The sequence below is a fragment of the Pseudophryne corroboree genome, chromosome 4 (genome assembly GCF_028390025.1).
Source record: "Pseudophryne corroboree isolate aPseCor3 chromosome 4, aPseCor3.hap2, whole genome shotgun sequence".
Taxonomy (NCBI): Eukaryota; Metazoa; Chordata; class Amphibia; order Anura; family Myobatrachidae; genus Pseudophryne; species Pseudophryne corroboree.
Window position 1 is genome coordinate 504,375,777 of NC_086447.1, and position 22,612 is coordinate 504,398,388.

Below are 22,612 nucleotides of genomic sequence, written 5' to 3' on the forward strand. Positions count from 1 at the left end.
ACCTTGACAAAGACCCCAGCTAGGGGTAGAAACGCGTAGGTTGTTTCCTGACAAGCCTGGGGACAGACATAAGGACAAGTATCCAGTAAGAACTTATGCCTGCATGGTGGGACTATCCGGAAATCCCTTATTACATCTTCCATGCGCTTTCAGAACTGTCTAATCACAGTTCTGAATTATCTGGTAATTAGCCTGTCCTCACATTGCTTGAAGGGATTTGTGCAATATCTGACTGTACTTATATTTTATTAATTGTGTGTTATATATGTTTTACTATTAAAACAGTACTTCACTATATACACCTTTTTCATTTATATGGTACTCGATTGTGAGTGACGGAATCTTGTGGAACAACAAGTATCAGCAGAAGTTAAGAATGCGCTAGTTAAGTCTCAGTTTCCATTTTTTCTTGTTGTGCACTTTGATGGTGATGGTCAGGTGATGGTCTTCCAGTGCTCCCGGTGGTGAGTAATTTTAAACCAAGTCACTAAAATTAACCCTAAACCTCCCCTCACTTTGCCTAACCCTGACCCACCACTCTCGCAGCGTTACCCTAATGTCAGCATTCTGCAGAATGTCAACATTTCACATGTTGAAATTGCAGATGTTGACATTGTGAAAATGTTGACATTTAGCAGAATTGGACATGTTCCGTTTTGACATATCAACAATGTCAACATCATAATTGTCAACATTGTGGTGTCAACATTATGACTGTCGATACTGTTGTTGTTGAAGTCAAAAAATATTACGTACACATCACATGCAAACACCAAACAGAGTGGCCTATGTGTGGGTGCGTGGTCACCGTGCGTGCGCATACACGCACACTATGTACACTGGCTCACGAGCCTTGCGGATTGGCGCGTGGTATGAGTATATATGGTAGCATACCCATTCGTACAGAAAAGCCACAAATACATATTCAATATTCTATTCATATAGTGCGTAATTTACACAGTCACCACACACTTTTCCAGCAAGTTACATATACTCAAAAGGTAGAACAATAGAGTTATTCAGCTTTACAGGATGTGAGGGGACAGAGCAAGGTTAGGACTTAGTGTTTGGTATCCAGATGTGCAGTGTTTTGTGATCTACATTCCGGTTGCTATTTGCAGTTGATCGCATGTATCTGCATGTAGATATATGCAGAAATATAATATTAGCAAACTTTTATGATACTGTACTCAGGCTATTCGGCGGGAACCCAGTGGCGAACACCTGCAAGCACACCTGAACCAAGCATCGTCCACTCATTCAAAGCAGCCTATGACCCCTCATGTACGGTTAATTACCTGCCCCATGACCTATGGAAGAAGAACTTACATTTCCCATTGTACTGTATTTGGACACATTGTGTAAAAGAGAGTCCTCCTGGCCAGGCTCAGGCTTTTCTCTGAAAGTCATCTTGCTAAGACTGACTGAGTCCTGGATCCGGGAGTGCTCACGAACAAACGTATGTACTATTGGTTGTAGCTCTTCTCTGTAATATTGTTGAATCTTTTATCTGTATCTTTTGAGTAAATATTGTTGATGCTTTGGACCACATTTAACTACTGGTGTCGCATTCCATTCTTGTTTGGGGAATAAGGTGTAATCAGCAACATGTGTCGCTGCATTGTGCACACAGCGTTTCAGCATGTATACGCAATGTGCATACATATCTTAGCGGTTATTTGCTTATGTTTAGTGGCCACAGCGGCCCGAACCACAGTGTGATACCGTATTGTTTTTCCTTGTTTATTAATCAAACTTTACATTGTCCTCATGGCAGAACAATCTTAATCCCATTTAAATGTCAACACATTTTCATTAGAAGGATTTTAATATGTGACTGAATATATTTCAAAGACAAAGTCTTTGTGCATGTGGAGATCCCCTGAGCAGCTTTCTATAGTTCTCCATCAAATTGAATTTATGTTGTGAACTTGAAAATTAACTCACACACTTACGAGGGTCTTTTCTGCTAGACAGCTGATGGCTGACAAGTTGTTACTTCTGTGTAATAAGGCTTCAGAGCACATTCAAGAGCACTACAACTATAACATCCACCTTTCACATAGAGCTAATCATGATCACAGGAACAAGGATGCGGCCAGAATACAGGCTCAGGTAGTGGATATAGGACTAAGGGGGACATTTACTAAGCAGTAAAAAGAGCGGAGAGGTGAGCTATTGGAGAAGTGGCACCATCAACCAATCAGCAGCTCTGTATCATTTTATAGTATGCAAATTATAGATGTTACGTCAGTGCTGATTGGTTGCCATGGGCCACTTCTCCACTGGCTCACTTCTCTGCACTTATCACTGCTTAGTCAATGTCCCCCTAAGTGGCCAATGAGGAGTAGGCATTCTGTGATGTGTCTATCTGCAGTAATACTGCTATTAGCACAGCCTGTCTTTTGTGAAGCTGCTAACAGCACAGCCAGAAGTAGCTGCTGTTAGTGCAGCCTCCTTACATGCTAACACTGCACAGCATCAATGTCCTGGCATAACATTGCTCCCCCTCTGAGTAGGATGTTAAAGGACTCCAAAATAAATATTAATGTGGGCACAGCTTTCAGTCTTTCTGCATTAAGTTCTATGTCTGGAGCCCAGGACCTGCCTTTTGGGTCATAGCCCTTCCAATGGACTAAGTAGTAGACGTGGTTATGGATCTTCTTAGAATTAAGAATTTTGCCCCCCACAAGTGGCACTAATAGTCAAAACGTAAGTGTCCTAATGGATTCATTGCAGACTCATACCTCATGACACTTGACAAACTCTTGGATGTCATGTCTCATAAATGGCCACCATACTGCTCTTTTAAGTATTTGAAAATTGTTGGGAATTCCTGCACTCAGCGGGAGCATTATGCTTTTATGTGGCTGGAAAAATCCTGGGAAAGTGTTGCCACAATCTTATTTAGTGGAATGGTAGGATCTTTAGGCAAGGAATAAAGATGAGAGGTCAGGAAAGTTCAGGATATGGCGTCTCATTTAAGGTTATTTAACTTGATCTTTAAGTAATAGTACAAAAAACAAGCGACCAGCAGACATCCACGGAAGCCTGATGTGCTATGACATGTTAATGTGATGATCTGTAGGACTAATGCAGGAGTTTGTGTGTCTGCAAGTGGAGAGCCCATACCACCCACTGAGTTTATGTCACACGGCACAAGAGCACTTATACCAGACCCAGGCTAGGGGCAAGAGATCTGTCAGAACCAGGCTTCTCATCCTCTAATGCATGACTTGGAATTACAGAAATCTTATGATACATACCCACAATACTCCCATGACACTGCAACACATCAGGGTAGTTATATATGATAACAAACTCAGAAAAAGATTTTAAAATTACTTGTTAATCAATTATTAAAAAGACAGTAAGGTTACAAACATAAATTTACAAGGATAAGGTTGCTCAGTAAAGATTAGAACAAGGTGAGCACCTCCAATGGACACTCTAAGGGGGTAGCATGTAGTTTTGAGGTGTTCAGAATGTTAAGGTCCATACACACTTAACGATAAAATGAGCGACGTCACTCATTTTCCCCCTCCTTGAGCGACGTCGCTCATTTTATCGTTAAGTGTGTATGCCGCCAGCGACGACCGATGCGCGGCCCCGTGGGTTGGCAACGATCGTCGCTGTCGGTAGGGCATGCATGAAGGATGTGGACTGTCGTCCACGACCTTCATGCAGGGCTGGCGGGGGCGTGACAACACTGAGCAATATGAGCGGTCATATCGCTGTGTGTACAGGCGGCCGCCGACCGGCCGGCCCGGGAGGGGGAAACGTTAGACGATGTCGCTCACAGAGCGACATCGTCTAATGTGTATGGGCTTTAATATAGATGAAGAAAGTAAGGTGACAATATTAGGTTATGATAATGTGGCACTTTGATTTGGGTATCAATATCGGTTTCTTAATTGAGCCCACAGCTTCCCCTACACCCAGACATGGGCTGCCTCCAAAGTCCACCTATCCCTCGGATACCACTATTAGTATGCACCCGCCCACCCCTTCCCACGATGTAGGATGTAGCAGGATGTAGCAGCTTCTCCTACCCCACACGGCAGCAAACACTGGGACAGATTGGATAGCTCCCAGCATCAGAGCAGTGAGGTGCCGCGATTCGAGGGTGTTTAGGCGTCGAGGCCTAAAGCCGTGAAGTGCCCGCCACCATCAGACACCTGTGCTCACTGTTGCCTCTGAGGTACAGTAGTATCTATTTGCTTGTTCCCCCTCCTCATCCTTCCCACATGAACCTCTCTCTGTTGCTTATCTCTCTTTCTCTCTCTCTCCCTGTCACTGGGCCTAATTCAGACCTGATCATAGTAGCAGATGGGCAAAACCATGTGCATTGCAGGGGGGGGGGGGGCTGATATAACATGTGCAGAGAGAGTTGGATTTGGGTGGGGTGTGTTCAAACTGAAATCTAAATTGCAGTGTAAAAATAAAGTGGCCAGTATTTACCCTGCACAGAAACACTTTATCCCCCCTTTAACACTTTAGCCCATCTGCTACCAAAATTTGCTGCTACGATCAGGTCTGAATTAGCCCCACTGTCACTATCTCCCTCATTCTCTTTCTTTCTGACAGTGACGCTATCTCTGCCTCTATCCTTGACATTCTCTCTCTCGATACTGTTTCTCCTTCTCTCCACCTGATACTGTCTTTCCCTGACACTGTATCTCTCTCCCTCTCTCCCTCTCTTCCCACTGACACACTCTATCCTTTCTGTCCATGATGCTCTCTCTCTGACACTATTTCTTCCTCTCTCTTTGACACTGTTTCTTTCTCTCTCTCTTCCCCTGACATTGTCTCTTTCAGTCTCCCTGGCAGTCTCTCTTTTCCTGATGCTCTCTCTCTCTTTGATGCTATCTCTCTGTTTGTGACTGTTATGCACACCAGTGCCAGCAGGAATGTACTGGTGTCTGAACGGTGAGGGATGCAAAACAAATGAACTCACAGACAGACTGGGGAATATGACATTACATACACAGAAGGTGATAGGGTAACAAAATAAACACAAAGTGAACAGAGAAGCCCAAAGGCTAAGAAACTGGGTGTCTCCCTAGTATTAGGAATGCTAAGATGGAAAGAAGCGAGATGTAGTGATTTAATATGTAGAGAACCCGAAATGCTGTTGCTAAGGGCAACAGCAAAACCCTAAAGGGTTACCAACGGGTGTGGCAGTAAACTCCTTGGTCAGAGATGGAATAATAGACACAAGGAGAGTCTCCACAATCCTAGTCCTCACTTGCAGTGCACTGGTTCAGCTTACTGCCACTAAACTGACACCTGAACACCTTGCACAGTGAGAAAGGATTTTGGCAGGCAAGTCTGAGAATACAGCCGCAAACTTGCTAGGTTCACAGAGTAGCAAAAGAACCCCAGCAGGTTAAACGACTGACTCCAGTCTTACTGCTAGGTCTGGATTGGCAGAGTGTAATACCAAATCCCAAGGCCTATTTGCAGTAAGCAACAAACAAATACAAAGTTTACACAGTACTAGCTAGCTTTCAGGAACTGACTAACCAACAAAGATTCAGCAGCATCTGCCTAACCTGAGAAGAGGGTTTATATAGCAGGTGCTGTCCACGCCCCACTCAGACCTCACAGACTGTGAGCACAAAAACCAGCACCGGATCCCCTGCCGTGCACAGAGCCTGTAACCACTGTACAGCAAAAGACCCGAACCGGAGTATCAGCTACGCTTAGGTTACTCCGCTAGCACTTGTCTCCCGGTTGCCATGACGACGTGGCAGCACAGAGCAGGAGACCCTAACAGTACCCCCCCTCTGACGAGGGGTCAAAGAACCCCTATCACCGGGTTTATCGGGGAACTGCGAGAAGAAAGAGCGTAACAGTCTGGGGGCATGAAGATCACAACTGCGCACCCACGACCGCTCCTCCGGGCCATACCCCTTTCAGTGCACCAAAAATGACAGCCGACCCCGAACCATCTTGGAGTCAAGAATCCTTTCAACAACAAACTCCCTCTGGCGACGTATCAGAAGAGGGGAAGGTCTTCCACTGGAAGAAGGATTACTAATCGCCGTTTTAAAAGGGAACAATGAAATGTTTTATTGATACCCAAAGAACGGGGTAGATCTAACTGAAATGCCACCGGATTGATAACCCTAGTGATCTAATAAGGACCGATGAACCGGGGGCCTAACTTATGAGATGGCTGTCTCAACTTCAAATTCTTGGTAGACAACCAGACGAAGTCTCCTAATTTGAAGCTGCAGGGTCTTTTCCGCTTATCAAAAACCCTTTTGGTCACTAATGACACAGACACAAGGGCTTTCTTCACTTTCCTCCAAATACCTCTAAGGACCGAAACCACAGAGGAACCACCAGGCGTGGAGTCCAGGGGGTCAAAAGAATTGGCCTTAGGATGATGCCCATACACACAAAGGAAGGGAGAGATCCCTGTAGCAGAGTGAGCCGCGTTGTTATAGGCAAACTCCGCCATGGACAGATGAGCAACCCAGTCAGTCTGACACTTGGAGACATAACACCTGAGGAACTGCTCCAAGGACTGGTTCACCCTTTCAGTCTGCCCATTAGACTGCGGATGGTAGCCTGACGACAAGCTGACAGAAATCTGGAGATCAGAACAAAATGCCCTCCAGAATTTGGCCACAAACTGGGATCCGCGGTCAGAGACCACATCAAGTGGCAACCCGTGGAGGCGCACAACATGCAGCATAAATAATTCAGACAGGCATCTGGCCGATGGCAGCCCAACCAATGGAACGAAGTGCGCCATCTTCGAAAACCTGTCAACGACAACCCAGATGGCTGTCATCCCCGAGGATTTGGGCAATTCCACCACAAAATCCATTGAAATGTGGGTCCATGGCTTAGATGGAATAGAGAGTGGATGTAATGGGCCAACAGGAACCCCTCTAGGAGTTTTATTTCGGGCACAGATGTCACATGCCCGAACCCACTGATCCACATCCCTAGCCACCGAGGGCCACCACACCGCCCTAGATAGCAACTCCCGAGTTCTGGCAATACCCGGGTGACCTGCCGACTTCTTGGCATGGAATTCCAGGAACACTCGCTGTCTTAACCTAGGAGGCACAAACAAAAGACCTATCGGAAGGTCTGGAGGAGCCTGCTCCTGTGCTCTAAGGACTAATGACAAGAGGTCCTGGGTAATGCCCACTTTAATACATGATGGGGACACAATGGGCAATGGCTCCTCGGTGGTCTCCTGGATTGGAGCAAAACTCAGCGAGAGCGCATCAGCCTTGATGTTTTTTGACCCAGGGCGATATGTTATCAAAAAATTAAAGCGAGCAAAAAACAAAGCCCATCGTGCCTGCCTGGCATTGAGGCGCTTCGCTGACTCTAAATATGTCAAATTCTTATGGTCGGTGAGAATTGAGACCACAAACTTAGCCCCCTCAAGCCAGTGTCTCCACTCCTCGAGTGCATCCTTAATAGCCAACAATTCCCGGTTACCCACGTCATAATTCATCTCGGCAGGCAAAAATTTACGGGAAAAGTAAGCACAGGGATGAAGGCGATTATCAGACACCCCTATCTGAGAGAGCACTGCCCCAATACCCATCTCAGAGGCATCCACCTCCACCACAAAAGGACGCTCTGGATCTGGGTGTCGCAGCACCTTGGCCGAGACAAATGCCCTTTTGAGACGGGCAAAAGCCGCTTTGGCCTCACAAGACCAGTGAGCAACATCCGCCCCTTTCTTAGTGAGTGTCACCAAGGGCGCCACTATAGACGAAAATCCAGCGATAAATCGTCTATAAAAATTCGCAAAGCCCAGAAAACGCTGAAGCGCCTTCAAACTAGTAGGCTGCACCCAATCCAGGACTGCCTGTACCTTGGAACCCTCCATTTGGAAACCTTCTGGGGAGATATTATATCCTAGAAATGCGATTTGCTGAACTTCAAATTCGCACTTCTCCAGCTTCGCCCCAAGCCGGTGGTCTCTGAGTTTCTGGAGAACTAAGCGTACATGCTTCCGATGTTCCTCCAGGGAATGGGAGAAGATTAGGATGTCATCTAAGTATACAACTAAGAATCTATCCAAATATTCCCTGAGCACATCGTTCATGAAGTCCTGGAAGACTGCCGGGGCATTACAGAGCCCAAAAGGCATCACCAAATATTCATAATGCCCTGAATGGGTATTAAAGGCAGTCTTCCATTCATCCCCCTCTCTTATTCGGATTAGATTGTACGCACCGCGTAGGTCAATCTTAGAAAAAATGGTGGCAGTACGAAGCTGGTCAAACAAGACCGAAATGAGAGGCAGTGGGTATGAGTTTTTAATCGTGATACGGTCCAATTCCCTGAAGTCGATGCAGGGTCGCAACAAACCGTCCTTTTTACCCACGAAGAAGAACCCCGACCCAACTGGAGACTGTGAAGGTCTGATAAATCCCTTAGCCAAGTTCTCCTGAATGTACTCTGCCATAGCCTGAGTCTCAGGACGTGACAGGGAGTACAACCTGCTCTTGGGAAGCTTAGCATTCGGCAACAAATCAATGGCACAGTCATAGGGGCGATGGGGAGGTAGTACCTCTGCAACTCTTTTGGAGAACACGTCCGCAAAATCTGCATAACATCCTGGCAAACTTAGCTGCGAAAGCCTGACTGGAAGGCTCAAGCAACTCCTGAAACAATCAGTACCCCAACTAAGAATCTCCCCAGAGACCCAGTCAAATTGAGGATTGTGGGCCCTTAACCAGGGTAACCCCAACACCAATGGGGCAAAAGTACAGACAGTCACATAAAAGGACAATTTTTCAGAGTGTGTGGCTCCAATAAACAAAGAAATCTGGCTAGTGCAAGAGGTAATTTTACCCTGGGATAATGGTTCCCCGTTTAACCCACAAATCTCAATTTCTGATGCCAAGGGTACTAAGGGAACAGAGTGTTTCAGGGTGAATTGGCAGTCCATAAAAACCCCAACGGCCCCACTGTCCACAAAGGCCTCAGTCTTGACAGTTTGACCGAGGATCTTCAAGGTCACCGGAATGATAAAAGTCTTTTTGGGAAATTCGGACTTCTGGCCTGACAGGATATTTCCCATCACCCTCAGGCCCTGAAGTTTTCCGGCTTTTCTGGGCATGATACTACCACATGACCTTTATTCCCACAGTACAAACATAACCCCTGCTGTCTCCTCCGCGTCTTCTAACGCGAGGAGAGGCGGGTAGCCCCAATCTGCATAGGCTCCTCGGAAAATTCCTCAGAGTCTGAGGTTCCCTTGGGAAAGAAGGAAACCTCTGTCTCCCTTTCAAGCCTGCGCTCTCTCAGCCGTCTATCCACCCGAATGGATAACTGCATGAGCTGATCCAAGCTATCAGGCAAGGGATATTGTACCAGTTGGTCTTTTAACTGGTTAGAAAGACCTCTTCGGTACTGGTGTCTCAGGGCTGGGTCATTCCACTGGGTATCATGGGCCAACCTCCGAAACTCCGTACAATAAACCTCAACTGGCCTTCGCCCTTGCTTAAGGATCGAAATCTGAGCCTCGGCTGAGGCCGTCTTGTCAGGGTCATCATACAACATGCCCAGTGCCGTAAAAAAAGCATAAACACTTTTAAGCGACGGACAGTCAGGCTGCAACCCATATGCCCAGACCTGTGGGTCTCCTTGTAGCAAGGAAATCACTATGCCCACCCGCTGAATCTCCGACCCAGAAGACTGAGGCCTAAGCTGGAAATATAGCTTGCAGCTCCCCTTGAAACAAAAGAACTGCGAGCGATCTCCAGAAAAACGATCCGGGAGATTTACTTTCAGCTCCTTAACCCCTGAAGGTACTGATGCTGCGGGAGCTCCGCCAGCGGCCTGTGAGGTGTGCATTTTAATGGACAAATCATTAAATTGTTGAGTCAGGACCTGCACCTGATCGACCACCTGTTGCAAAGTATTTTGAGGGGTATGCTCCATATTCCCACAAAATTTCAACAGGAGTATTGGGCTGCTGAATATGTTATGCACACCAGTGCCAGCAGGAATGTACTGGTGTCTGAATGGTGAGGGATGCAAAACAAATGAACTCACAGACAGACTGGGGAATATGACATTACATACACAGAAGGTGATAGGGTAACAAAATAAACACAAAGTGAACAGAGAAGCCCAAAGGTTAAGAAACTGGGTGTCTCCCTAGTATTAGGAATGCTCAGATGGAAAGAAGCGAGATGTAGTGATTTAATACGTAGAGAACCCGAAATGCTGTTGCTAAGGGCAACAGCAAAACCCTAAAGGGTTACCAACGGGTGTGGCAGTAAACTCCTTGGTCAGAGATGGAATAATAGACACAAGGAGAGTCTCCACAATCCTAGTCCTCACTTGCAGTGCACTGGTTCAGCTTACTGCCACTAAACTGACACCTGAACACCTTGCACAGTGAGAAAGGATTTTGGCAGGCAAGTCTGAGAATACAGCCGCAAACTTGCTAGGTTCACAGAGTAGCAAAAGAACCCCAGCAGGTTAAACGACTGACTCCAGTCTTACTGCTAGGTCTGGATTGGCAGAGTGTAATACCAAATCCCAAGGCCTATTTGCAGTAAGCAACAAACAAATACAAAGTTTACACAGTACTAGCTAGCTTTCAGGAACAGACTAACCAACAAAGATTCAGCAGCATCTGCCTAACCTGAGAAGAGGGTTTATATAGCAGGTGCTGTCCACGCCCCACTCAGACCTCACAGACTGTGAGCACAAAAACCAGCACCGGATCCCCTGCCGTGCACAGAGCCTGTAACCACTGCACAGCAAAAGACCCGAACCGGAGTATCAGCTACGCTCAGGTTACTCCGCTAGCACTTGTCTCCCAGGTGCCATGACGACGTGGCAGCACAGAGCAGGAGACCCTAACACCTAGGTAGGCTATGCTATGTATCACCGCTTTCCATAAGAGGCACACAGCTGGCAACCTTTCACGGAAACTGAGGAACATCATCGCAGAATGGCTTACCCTAATTGGACTCTCCTGGGGATTTGTCATATCGGACAACGCCACCAATATTGTGCGTGCATTACATGTGGGCAAATTCCAGCACGTCCCATGTTTTGCACATACAATTAATTTGGTTGTGCAGAATTTTTTTTAAAAATGAAAGGGGTGTGCAGGAGATGGTGTCGGTGGGCTAAAAAATTTCGGGCACCCTTTCAGCATTCTGCCACTGTGTGCCGAGGACTGGAGCGCCAGCAAACACTCCTGAACCTGCCCCGCCATCAACTGAAGCAAGAGGTGGTAACGAGGTGGAACTCTATATGCTTCAGAGGATGGAGGAGCAACAAAAGGCCATTCAAGCTTATACAAACACGTACGATATAGGCAAAGGAGGGGTAATGCACCTGTCTCAAGCGCAGTGGAGAATGATTTCCGTCTTGTGCAAGGTTCTCCAACCCTTTGAACTTGCCACATGTGAAGTCATTTCAGACACTGCCAGCTTGAGTCAGGCCATTCCCCTCATCAGGCTTTTACAGAAGCAGCTGGATAAATTGAAGGAGGAGCTAAGATGGAGCGATTCCACAAAGTATGTGGGACTTTTGGATAGAGCCCTTCATTCGCTTTGCCAGGATTCAAGGGTGGTCAATCTGTTGAAATCAGAGTACTACATTTTGGCCACCGCGCTCGATCCAAGGTTTAAAGTATATGTTGTATCTCTCTTTCCAGCAGACACAAGTGTGCAGATATGCAAAAACCTGCTGGTTAGTAAATTGTCAAGTCAAGCGGAACGTGACCCGTCAACAGCTCCTCCTTCAATTTCTCCTGCCACTGGGGCTGCAAGGAAAAGGATAACATTTCCTAGCCCACCCGCTGGTGGTGATGCAGGACAGTCAGGAGCGAGTGCTGACATCTGGTCCGGACTGAAGGACCTGCCAATGATTACTGTCATTGCATATGATTCTGTCACCTTTGAAAGAATGGTGGACGATTATATGTGTGACAGCATCCAAGTAGGCATATCAGACAATCCGTACGTATACTGGCAGGAAAAAGAGGCAATTTGGAGGCCCTTGCACAATCTGGCTTTATTTTACCTAAGTTTCCCCCCCTCCAGTGTGTACTCTGAAAGAGTGTTTAGTGCAGCCGCTCACCTTGTCAGCGATTGGCGTACGAGGTTACTTCCACAAAATGTGGAGTAGATGATGTTCATCAAAATGAATGATAAAGTCTTCTGGGAAGACCTTTACAGCAATTGCCTCCAGAAAGTACACCGGAACCTGTGATGGTGGATTTCAGTGGGGACGAATTAATACTCACTGAGAAGGATGTGCACAGTGAAAGGGGTGAGGAATCGGAGGATGATGGTGAGGTGGACATCTTGCCTCTGTAGAGCCAGTTTGTGCAAGAAGAGATTGATTGCTTCTTTTTTTGGTGGGGGCCCAAACAAACCAGTCATTTCAGCCACAGTCGTGTGGCAGACCCTGTCGCTGAAATGATTGGTTTGTTAAAGTATGCATGTCCTGTTTATACAACATAAGGGTGGGTGGGAGGGCCCAAGGACAATTCCATCTTGCACCTCTTTTTCTTCTTTGCATCATGTGCTGTTTGGGGACTAGTTTCTTTTTGTACCATACTGTCTGTAACTGCAGTCCCACTCCTAGATGGGCCAGGTGTTTGTGCCGCACACTTATGTCGCTTAGCTTGGCCATCCAGCTACCTAAATGCACCTCTTTTTCTTCTTTGTATCATGTGTTGTTTGGGGCCTTTTTTATATCTGCCCTCCTGTCTGACACTGCAGTGTCACTCCTAAATGGACCAGGTGTTTGTGCCACACACTTGTGTCGCTTAGCTTTTTCATACAGCCACCTTGGTGCAACTTTTAGGCCTAAAAACAACATTGTGATGGTGTGAGGTGTTCAGAATAGACTGGAAATGAGTGGAAATGAATGCTATTGTGGTTAATAATACAGTAGGAGCAAAATGACCCCCACATTTTGTGATTTTAGCTGTTTTTATGTTTTAAAAAAAAAAAACATCTAGATCCAAAACCAAAACACAAAAGAGTGGTTTTGGCAAAACCAAGCCAAAACCAAAACACGAAAATGGAATTGGAATCAAAACCAAAACACAAAACACAAAAAGTGCCAGCCACACATCTCTAGTTTCAAGCCTCACTGGCTCCATGCCCAAATCTGTCTGATCTTGGAAGCTAAGCAGTGTAGGCCTTAATCAGCACCAAGAAGGCGACTTCTTGGGAAGATTAAGTACTGTAGAAACTAGAGATGAGTGGGTTCAGTTCCTCGGGATCCGAACCCCCTCGAACTTCACCTATTTTACATGGTTCCGAGGCAGCCTCGGATCTTCCCGCCTTGCTCGGTTAACCAGAACGCGCCCGAACGTCATCAACCCACTGTCGGATTCTCGAGAGATTCGTATTCTATATAAGGAGCCACGCGTCGCTGCCATTTTCACTCGTGCTTTGGAGATTGAAGGAGACGACGTGGCTGCGTTCTCTCCCCGAAAAGCTCCGTAATCTGTGCTCAGTGAGCTGCAAATAATCTGTGCTCAGTGTGCTGAAAATATCTACGTTCTCTGCCTGAAAACACTCCATATCTGTGCTCAGTGTGCTGCAAATATCTGATCAGTGTGCTGCATTGTGGGGACTGGGGACCACCAGTATATAATATATATACTTTTCTATAGCTTCTATACTGCTTGTCAGGACACATGGTCACAGTTACACTGCTCTGTACTGATATATACAATAATATATATACTTTCCTTTAGCGTCTATACTGCTTGTCAGGACACATGTGTCACAGTTACACCTCTCTGTACTGATATACAGTAATATATATACTTTTCTATAGCTTCTATACTGCTTGTCAGGACACATGGTCACAGATACACCGCTCTGTACTGATATATACAATAATATATATACTTTTCTATTGCCTCTATACTGCTTGTCAGGACACATGGTCACAGTTACACTGCTATGTACGGATATATACAATAATTTTAAATCATTTTCTATAGCTTCTATACTGCTTGTCAGGACACACATGTGTCACAGTTACACCGCTCTGTACTAGTGATGTGCACCGGACATTTTTCGGGTTTTGTGTTTTGGTTTTGGATTCGGTTCCGCGGCCGTGTTTTGGATTCGGACGCGTTTTGGCAAAACCTCCCTGAAAATTTTTTGGCGGATTCGGGTGTGTTTTGGATTCGGGTGGTTTTTTTACAAAAAACCCTCAAAAACAGCTTAAATCATAGAATTTGGGGGTCATTTTGATCCCATAGTATTATTAACCTCAATAACCATAATTTCCACTCATTTTCAGTCTATTCTGAACACCTCACACCCCACAATATTATTTTTAGTCCTAAAATTTGCACCGAGGTCGCTGGATGACTAAGCTAAGCGACACTAGTGGCCGACACAAACACCTGGCCCATCTAGGAGTGGCACTGCAGTGTCAGACAGGATGGCACTTCAAAAAAATAGTCCCCAAACAGCACATGATGGAAAGAAAAAAAGAGGTGCACCAAGGTCGCTGGATGGCTAAGCTAAGCGACACAAGTGGCCGACACAAACACCTGGACCATCTAGGAGTGGCACTGCAGTGTCAGGCAGGATGGCACTTCAAACAAATAGTCCCCAAACAGCACACGATGCAAAGAAAAATGAAAGAAAAAAAAGAGGTGCAAGATGGAATTGTCCTTGGGCCCTCCCACCCACCCTTATGTTGTATAAACAGGACATGCACACTTCAACAAACCCATCATTTCAGCGACAGGGTCTGCCACACAACTGTGACTGAAATGACTGGTTGGTTTGGGCCCCCACCAAAAAAGAAGCAATCAATCTCTCCTTGCACAAACTGGCTCTACAGAGGCAAGATGTCCACCTCCTCCTCATCGTCCGATTCCTCACCCCTTTCACTGTGTACATCTCCCTCCTCACAGATTATTAATTCGTCCCCACTGGAATCCTCCATCTCAGGTCCCTGTGTACTTTCTGGAGGCAATTGCTGGTGAATGTCTCCACGGAGGAATTGATTATAATTCATTTTGATGAACATCATCTTCTCCACATTTTCTGGAAGTAACCTCGTACACTGATTGCTGACAAGGTGAGCGGCTGCACTAAACACTCTTTCAGAGTACACACTGGAGGGTGGGCAACTTAGGTAAAATAAAGCCAGTTTCTGCAAGGGCCTCCAAATTGCCTCTTTTTCCTGCCAGTATACGTACGGACTGTCTGACGTGCCTACTTGGATGCGGTCACTCATATAATCCTCCACCATTCTTTCAATGGTGAGAGAATCATATGCAGTGACAGTAGATGACATGTCAGTAATCGTTGTCAGGTCCTTCAGTCCGGACCAGATGTCAGCACTCTCTCCAGACTGCCCTGCATCACCGCCAGTGGGTGGGCTCGGAATTCTTAGCCTTTTACTCGCTCCCCCAGTTGTGGGAGAATGTGAAGGAGGAGCTGTTGACGGGTCACGTTCCGCTTGACTTGACAATTTTCTCACCAGCAGGTCTTTGAACCTCTGCAGACTTGTGTCTGCCGGAAAGAGAGATCCAACGTAGGTTTTAAATCTAGGATCGAGCACGGTGGCCTAAATGTAGTGCTCTGATTTCAACAGATTGACCACCTGTGAATCCTGGTTAAGCGAATTAAGGGCTCCATCCACAAGTGCCACATGCCTAGCGGAATCGCTCTGTTTTAGCTCCTCCTTCAATGTCTCCAGCTTCTTCTGCAAAAGCCTGATGAGGGGAATGACCTGACTCAGGCTGGCAGTGTCTGAACTGACTTCACGTGTGGCAAGTTCAAAGGGTTGCAGAACCTTGCACAACATGGAAATCATTCTCCACTGCGCTTGAGTCAGGTGCATTCCCCCTCCTTTGCCTATATCGTAGGCAGATGTATAGGCTTGAATGGCCTTTTGCTGCTCCTCCATCCTCTGAAGCATATAGAGGGTTGAATTCCACCTCGTTACCACCTCTTGCTTCAGATGATGACAGGGCAGGCTCAGGAGTGTTTGCTGGTGCTCCAGTCTTCGGCACACGGTGGCTGAATGCCGAAAGTGGCCCGCAATTCTTCGGGCCACCGACAGCATCTCTTGCACGCCCCTGTCATTTTTTAAATAATTCTGCACCACCAAATTCAATGTATATGCAAAACATGGGACGTGCTGGAACTTGCCCAGATGTAATGCACGCACAATATTGCTGGCGTTGTCCGATGTCACAAATCCCCAGGAGAGTCCATTTGGGGTAAGCCATTCTGCGATGATGTTCCTCAGTTTCCGTAAGAGGTTGTCAGCTGTGTGCCTCTTATGGAAAGTGGTGATACAAAGCGTAGCCTGCCTAGGAATGAGTTGGCGTTTGCGAGATGCTGCTACTGGTGCCGCCGCTGCTGTTCTTGCTGCGGGAGGCAATACATCTACCCAGTGGGCTGTCACAGTCATATAGTCCTGAGTCTGCCCTGCTCCACTTGTCCACATGTCCGTGGTTAAGTGGACATTGGGTACAACTGCATTTTTTAGGACACTGGTGACTCTTTTTCTGAGGTCTGTGTACATTTTCGGTATCGCCTGCCTAGAGAAATGGTACCTAGATGGTATTTGGTACCGGGGACTCAGTACCTCAATCAAGTCTGTAGTTGCCTGTGAATTAACGGTGGATAACGGAAACACGTTTCTCACCGCCCAGGCTGCCAAGGCCTGAGTTATCCGCTTTGCAGCAGGATGACTGCTGTGATATTTCATCTTCCTCGCAAAGGACTGTTGGACAGTCAATTGCTTACTGGAAGTAGTACAAGTGGTCTTCCGACTTCCCCTCTGGGATGACGATCGACTCCCAGCAGCAACAACAGCAGCGCCAGCAGCAGGAGGCGTTACACTCAAGGATGCATCGGAGGAATCCCAGGCAGGAGAGGACTCGTCAGACTTGACAGTGACATGGCCTGCAGGACTATTGGCTTTCCTGTGTAAGGAGGAAATTGACACTGAGGGAGTTGGTGGGGTGGTTTGCAGGAACTTGGTTACAAGAGGAAGGGATTTAGTGGTCAGTGGACTGCTTCCGCTGTCATCCAAAGTTTTTGAACTTGTCACTGACTTATGATGAATGCGCTGCAGGTGACGTATAAGGGAAGATGTTCCGAGGTGGTTAACATCCTTACCCCTACTTATTACAGCTTGACAAAGGCAACACACGGCCTGACACCTGTTGTCCGCATTTGTGTTAAAATAATTCCACCCCGAAGAGGTGATTTTTTTTATAATTTGACCAGGCATGTCAATGGCCATATTCGTCCCACGGACAACAGGTGTCTCCCCGGGTGCCTGACTTAAACAAACCACCTCACCATCAGAATCCTCCTTGTCAATTTCCTCCTCAGCGCCAGCAACACCCATATCCTCATCCTGGTGTACTTCAACAGTGACATCTTCAATTTGACTATCAGGAACTAGACTGCGGGTGCTCCTTCCAGCACTTGCAGGGGGCGTGCAAATGGTGGAAGGCGCCACCTCTTCCCGTCCAGTGTTGGGAAGGTCAGGCATCGCACCCGACACAATTGGACTCTTCTTGGGGATTTGTGATTTAGAAGAACGCACAGTTCTTTGCTGTGCTTTTGCCAGCTTGTCTTTTCATTTTTCTAGCGAGAGGATGAGTGCTTCCATCCTCATGTGAAGCTGAACCACTAGCCATGAACATAGGCCAGGGCCTATGACATTGGGCATCGGCCTTGGCAGACGACGTTGATGGCATTTCATCGTCTCGGCCATGACTAGTGGCAGCAGCTTCAGCACGAGGTGGAAGTGGATCTTGATCTTTCCCTATTTTACCTTCCACATTTTTGTTCTCCATTTTTTAATGTGTGGAATTATATGCCAGTATCAATAGCAATGGCCTACTACTATATATACTGCGCACAACTGAAATGCACCACAGGTATGGATGGATAGTATACTTGACGAAACAGAGGTAGGTAGAGCAGTGGCCTACTGTACCGTACTGCTATATATTATATACTGGTGGTCAGCAAACTGTGCAAAACTGAAATGCACCACAGGTATGGATGGATAGTATACTTGACGACACAGAGGTAGGTAGAGCAGTGGCCTTCTGTACCGTACTGCTATATATTATATACTGGTGGTCAGCAAACTGTGCACAACTGAAATGCACCACAGGTATGGATGGATTGTAAACTTGACGACACAGAGGTAGGTAGAGTAGTGGCCTTCTGTACCGTACTCCTATATATTATATACTGGTGGTCAGCAAAATTATGCACTGTACTCCTACTATATACTACAATGCAGCACAGATATGGAGCGTTTTTCAGGCAGAGAACGTATAATACTGGTGGTCACTGGTCAGCAAAACTCTGCACTGTACTCCTCCTATATAATACTGCTGGTCCCCAGTCCCCACAATAAAGCAGTGTGAGCACAGATATATGCAGCACACTGAGCACAGATATGGAGCGTTTTTCAGGCATAGAACGTATAATACTGGTGGTCACTGGTCAGCAAAACTCTGCACTGTACTCCTCCTATATAATACTGCTGGTCCCCAGTCCCCACAATAAAGGCGTGTGAGCACAGATATATGCAGCACACTGAGCACAGATATGGAGCGTTTTTCAGGCAGAGAACGTATAATACTGGTGGTCACTGGTCAGCAAAACTCTGCACTGTACTCCTCCTATATAATACTGCTGGTCCCCAGTCCCCACAATAAAGCAGTGTGAGCACAGATATATGCAGCACACTGAGCACAGATATGGAGCGTTTTTCAGGCAGACAACGTATACTGGTGGTCACTGGTCAACAAAACTCTGCACTGTAATCCTGCTTTATAATACTGCTGGTCCCAAGTCCCCACAATAAAGCAGTGTGCGCACAGATATATGCAGCACACTGAGCACAGATATGGAGCGTTGTTCAGGCAGACAACGTATACTGGTGGTCACTGGTCAGCAAAACTCTGCACTGTAATCCTGCTTTATAATACTGCTGGTCCCAAGTCCCCACAATAAAGCAGTGTGAGCACAGATATATGCAGCACACTGAGCACAGATATGGAGCGTTTTTCAGGCAGACAACGTATAATACTGGTGGTCACTGGTCAGCAAAACTCTGCACTGTACTCCTCCTATAATACTGCTGGTCCCCAGAATAAAGATATTTGCACTGCAGCCCCCTGAAACAAAGTGAGAGGACGCCAGCCACGTCCTCTCACTATCATTTCCAATGCACGAGTGAAAAATGGCGGCGACGCGCGGCTCCTTATATAGAATCCGAATCTCGCGAGTATCCGACAGCGGGATGATGACGTTCGGGTGCGCTTGGGTTAACCGAGCAAGGCGGGAGGATCCGAGTCTGCCTCGGACCCGTGTAAAAAGGGTGAAGTTCGGGGGGGTTCAGATTCCGAGGAACCGTACCCGCTCATCACTACTCTGTATTTCTACTGATATACAGTAATATATATACTTTTCTATAGCTTCTATACTGCTTGTCAGGACACATGTGTCACAGTTACACTGCTCTGTACTGATATATATATTCAATAATATATATACTTTTCTATAGCTTCTATACTGCTTGTCAGAACACATGTGTCACAGTTACATCGCTCTGTACTGATATATACAATAATATATATACTTTTCTATAGCTTCTATACTGCTTGTCAGGACACATAGTCACAGATACACTACTCTGTACTGATATATACAATAATATATATACTTTTCTTTAGCCTCTATACTGCTTGTCAGGACACATGGTCACAGTTACACTGCTCTGTACTGATATATACAATAATTTTAAATCATTTTCTATAGCTTCTATACTGCTTGTCAGGATACACATGTGTCACAGTTACACCGCTCTGTACTACTACTGATATACAGTAATATAAATACTTTTCTATAGCTTCTATACTGCTTATCAGGACACCTGTGTCACAGTTACACTGCTCTGTACTGATATATATATACAATAATATATATACTTTTCTATATCTTCTATACTACTTGTCAGGACACATGTGTCACAGTTACACCGCTCTGTACTGATATTTACAATAATATATATACTTTTCTATAGCTTCTATACTGCTTGTCAGGACACATGGGTCACAGTTACACCGCTCTGTACTGATATATACAATAATATATATATACTTTTCTATAGCCTCTATACTGCTTGTCAGGACACATGGTCACAGTTACACTGCTCTGTACTGATATATTCAATAATTTTAAATAATTTTCTATAGCTTCTATACTGCTTGTCAGGACACACATGTGTCAGTTACACCGGTCTGTACTACTACTGATATACAGTAATATATATATATATATATATATATATACACACTTTTCTATAGCTTCTATACTGCTTGTCAGGACACATGTGTCACAGTTACACTGCTCTGTACTGATATATATATACAATAATATATATACTTTTCTATAGCTTCTATACTGCTTGTCAGGACACATGTGTCACAGTTACACCGCTCTGTACTGATATATACAATAATATATAAACTTTTCTATAGCTTCTATACTGCTTGTCAGGACACATGGTCACAGATACACTGCTCTGTACTGATATATACAATAATATATATACTTTTCTTTAGCCTCTATACTGCTTGTCAGGACACATGGTCACAGTTACACTGCTATGTACTGACATATACAATAATTTTAAATCATTTTCTATAGCTTCTATACTGCTTGTCAGGACACACGTGTCACATTTACACTGCTCTATACTACTACTGATATACAGTAATATATATACTTTTCTATAGCTTCTATACTGCTTGTCAGGACACATGTGTCACAGTTACACTGCTCTGTACTGATATATATATATATATATATATATACACACAATAATATATATACTTTTCTATAGCTTCTATACTGCTTGTCAGGACACATGTGTCACAGTTACACCGCTTTGTGCTGATATATATATACAATAATATATATACTTTTCTATAGCTTTTATACTGCTTGTCAGGCCACATGGGTCACAGTTACACCGCCCTGTACTGATATATACAATAATATATATACTTTTCTATATCTTCTATACTGCTTGTCAGGACACATGGGTCACAGTTACACCGCTCTGTACTGATATATACAATAATATATATACTTTTTTATAGCTTCTATACTGCTTGTCAGGACACATGTGTCACAGTTACACTGCTCTGTACTGATATATATACAATAATATATATACTTTTCTATAGCTTCTATACTGCTTGTCAGGACACATGGGTCACAGTTACACCACTCTGTACTGATATATACAATAATATATATACTTTTCTATAGCTTCTATACTGCTTGTCAGGACACATGGGTCACAGTTACACCGCTCTGTACTGATATATATACAATAATATATATACTTTTCTATAGCTTCTAGTATTACAGTGCAGCATTTTGGTGACCAACAGTATACATATATAGTACAGTACAGTAGGCCATTGCTATTGATTTATTACTGGCATATAATTCCACATATTAAAAAATGGAGAACAAAAATGTGGAGGATAAAATAGGGAAAGATCAAGATCCACTTCCACCTGGTGCTGAAGCTGCTGCCACTAGTCATGGCAGAGATGATGAAATGCCATCAACATCGTCTGCCAAGGCTGATGCCCAATGTTATAGTAGAGAGCATGTACAATCCAAAAAACAAAAGTTCAGTAAAATGACCCAAAAATCAAAATGAAAAGCGTCTGATGAGAAGCGTAAATTTGCCAATATGCCATTTACGACATGGAGTGGCAAGGAACGGCTAAGGCACTGGCCTATGTTCATGGCTAGTGGTTCAGCTTCACATGAGGATGGAAGCACTCATCCTCCCGCTAGAAAAATGAAAAGACTTAAGCTGGCAAAAGCACAGCAAAGAACTGTACGTTCTTCTAAATCACAAATCCCCAAGGAAAGTCCAATTGTGTTGGTTGTGATGCCTGACCATCCCAACACTGGACGGGAAGAGGTGGCGCCTTCCACCATTTGCACGCCCCCTGCAAGTGCTGGAAGGAGCACCCACAGTCCAGTTCCTGATAGTCAAATTGAAGATGTCACTGTTAAAGTACACCAGGATGAGGATATGGGTGTTGCTGGCGGTGAGGAGGAAATTGACAAGGAGGATTCTGATGGTGAGGTGGTTTGTCAGGTACCCGGGGAGACACCTGTTGTCCGTGGGATGAATATGGCCATTGACATGCCTGGTCAAATTACAAAAAAAATCACCTCTTCGGTGTGGAATTATTTCAACAGAAATGCGGACAACAGGTGTCAAGCTGTGTGTTGCCTTTGTCAAGCTGTAATAAGTAGGGGTAAGGACGTTAACCACCTAGGAACATCCTTTCCTTATACGTCACCGGGAGCGCATTCATCAGAAGTCATTGACAAGTTCAAAAACTTTGGGTGACAGTGGAAGCAGTCCACTGACAACTAAATCCCTTCCTCTTGTACCCAAGCTCCTGCAAACCACACCACCAACTCCCTCAGTGTCAATTTCCTCCTTAGACATGTCCCTGGCAAGTCTGACGAGTCCTCTCCTGACTGAGATTCCTCCGATGGATCCTTGAGTGTAACGCCTACTG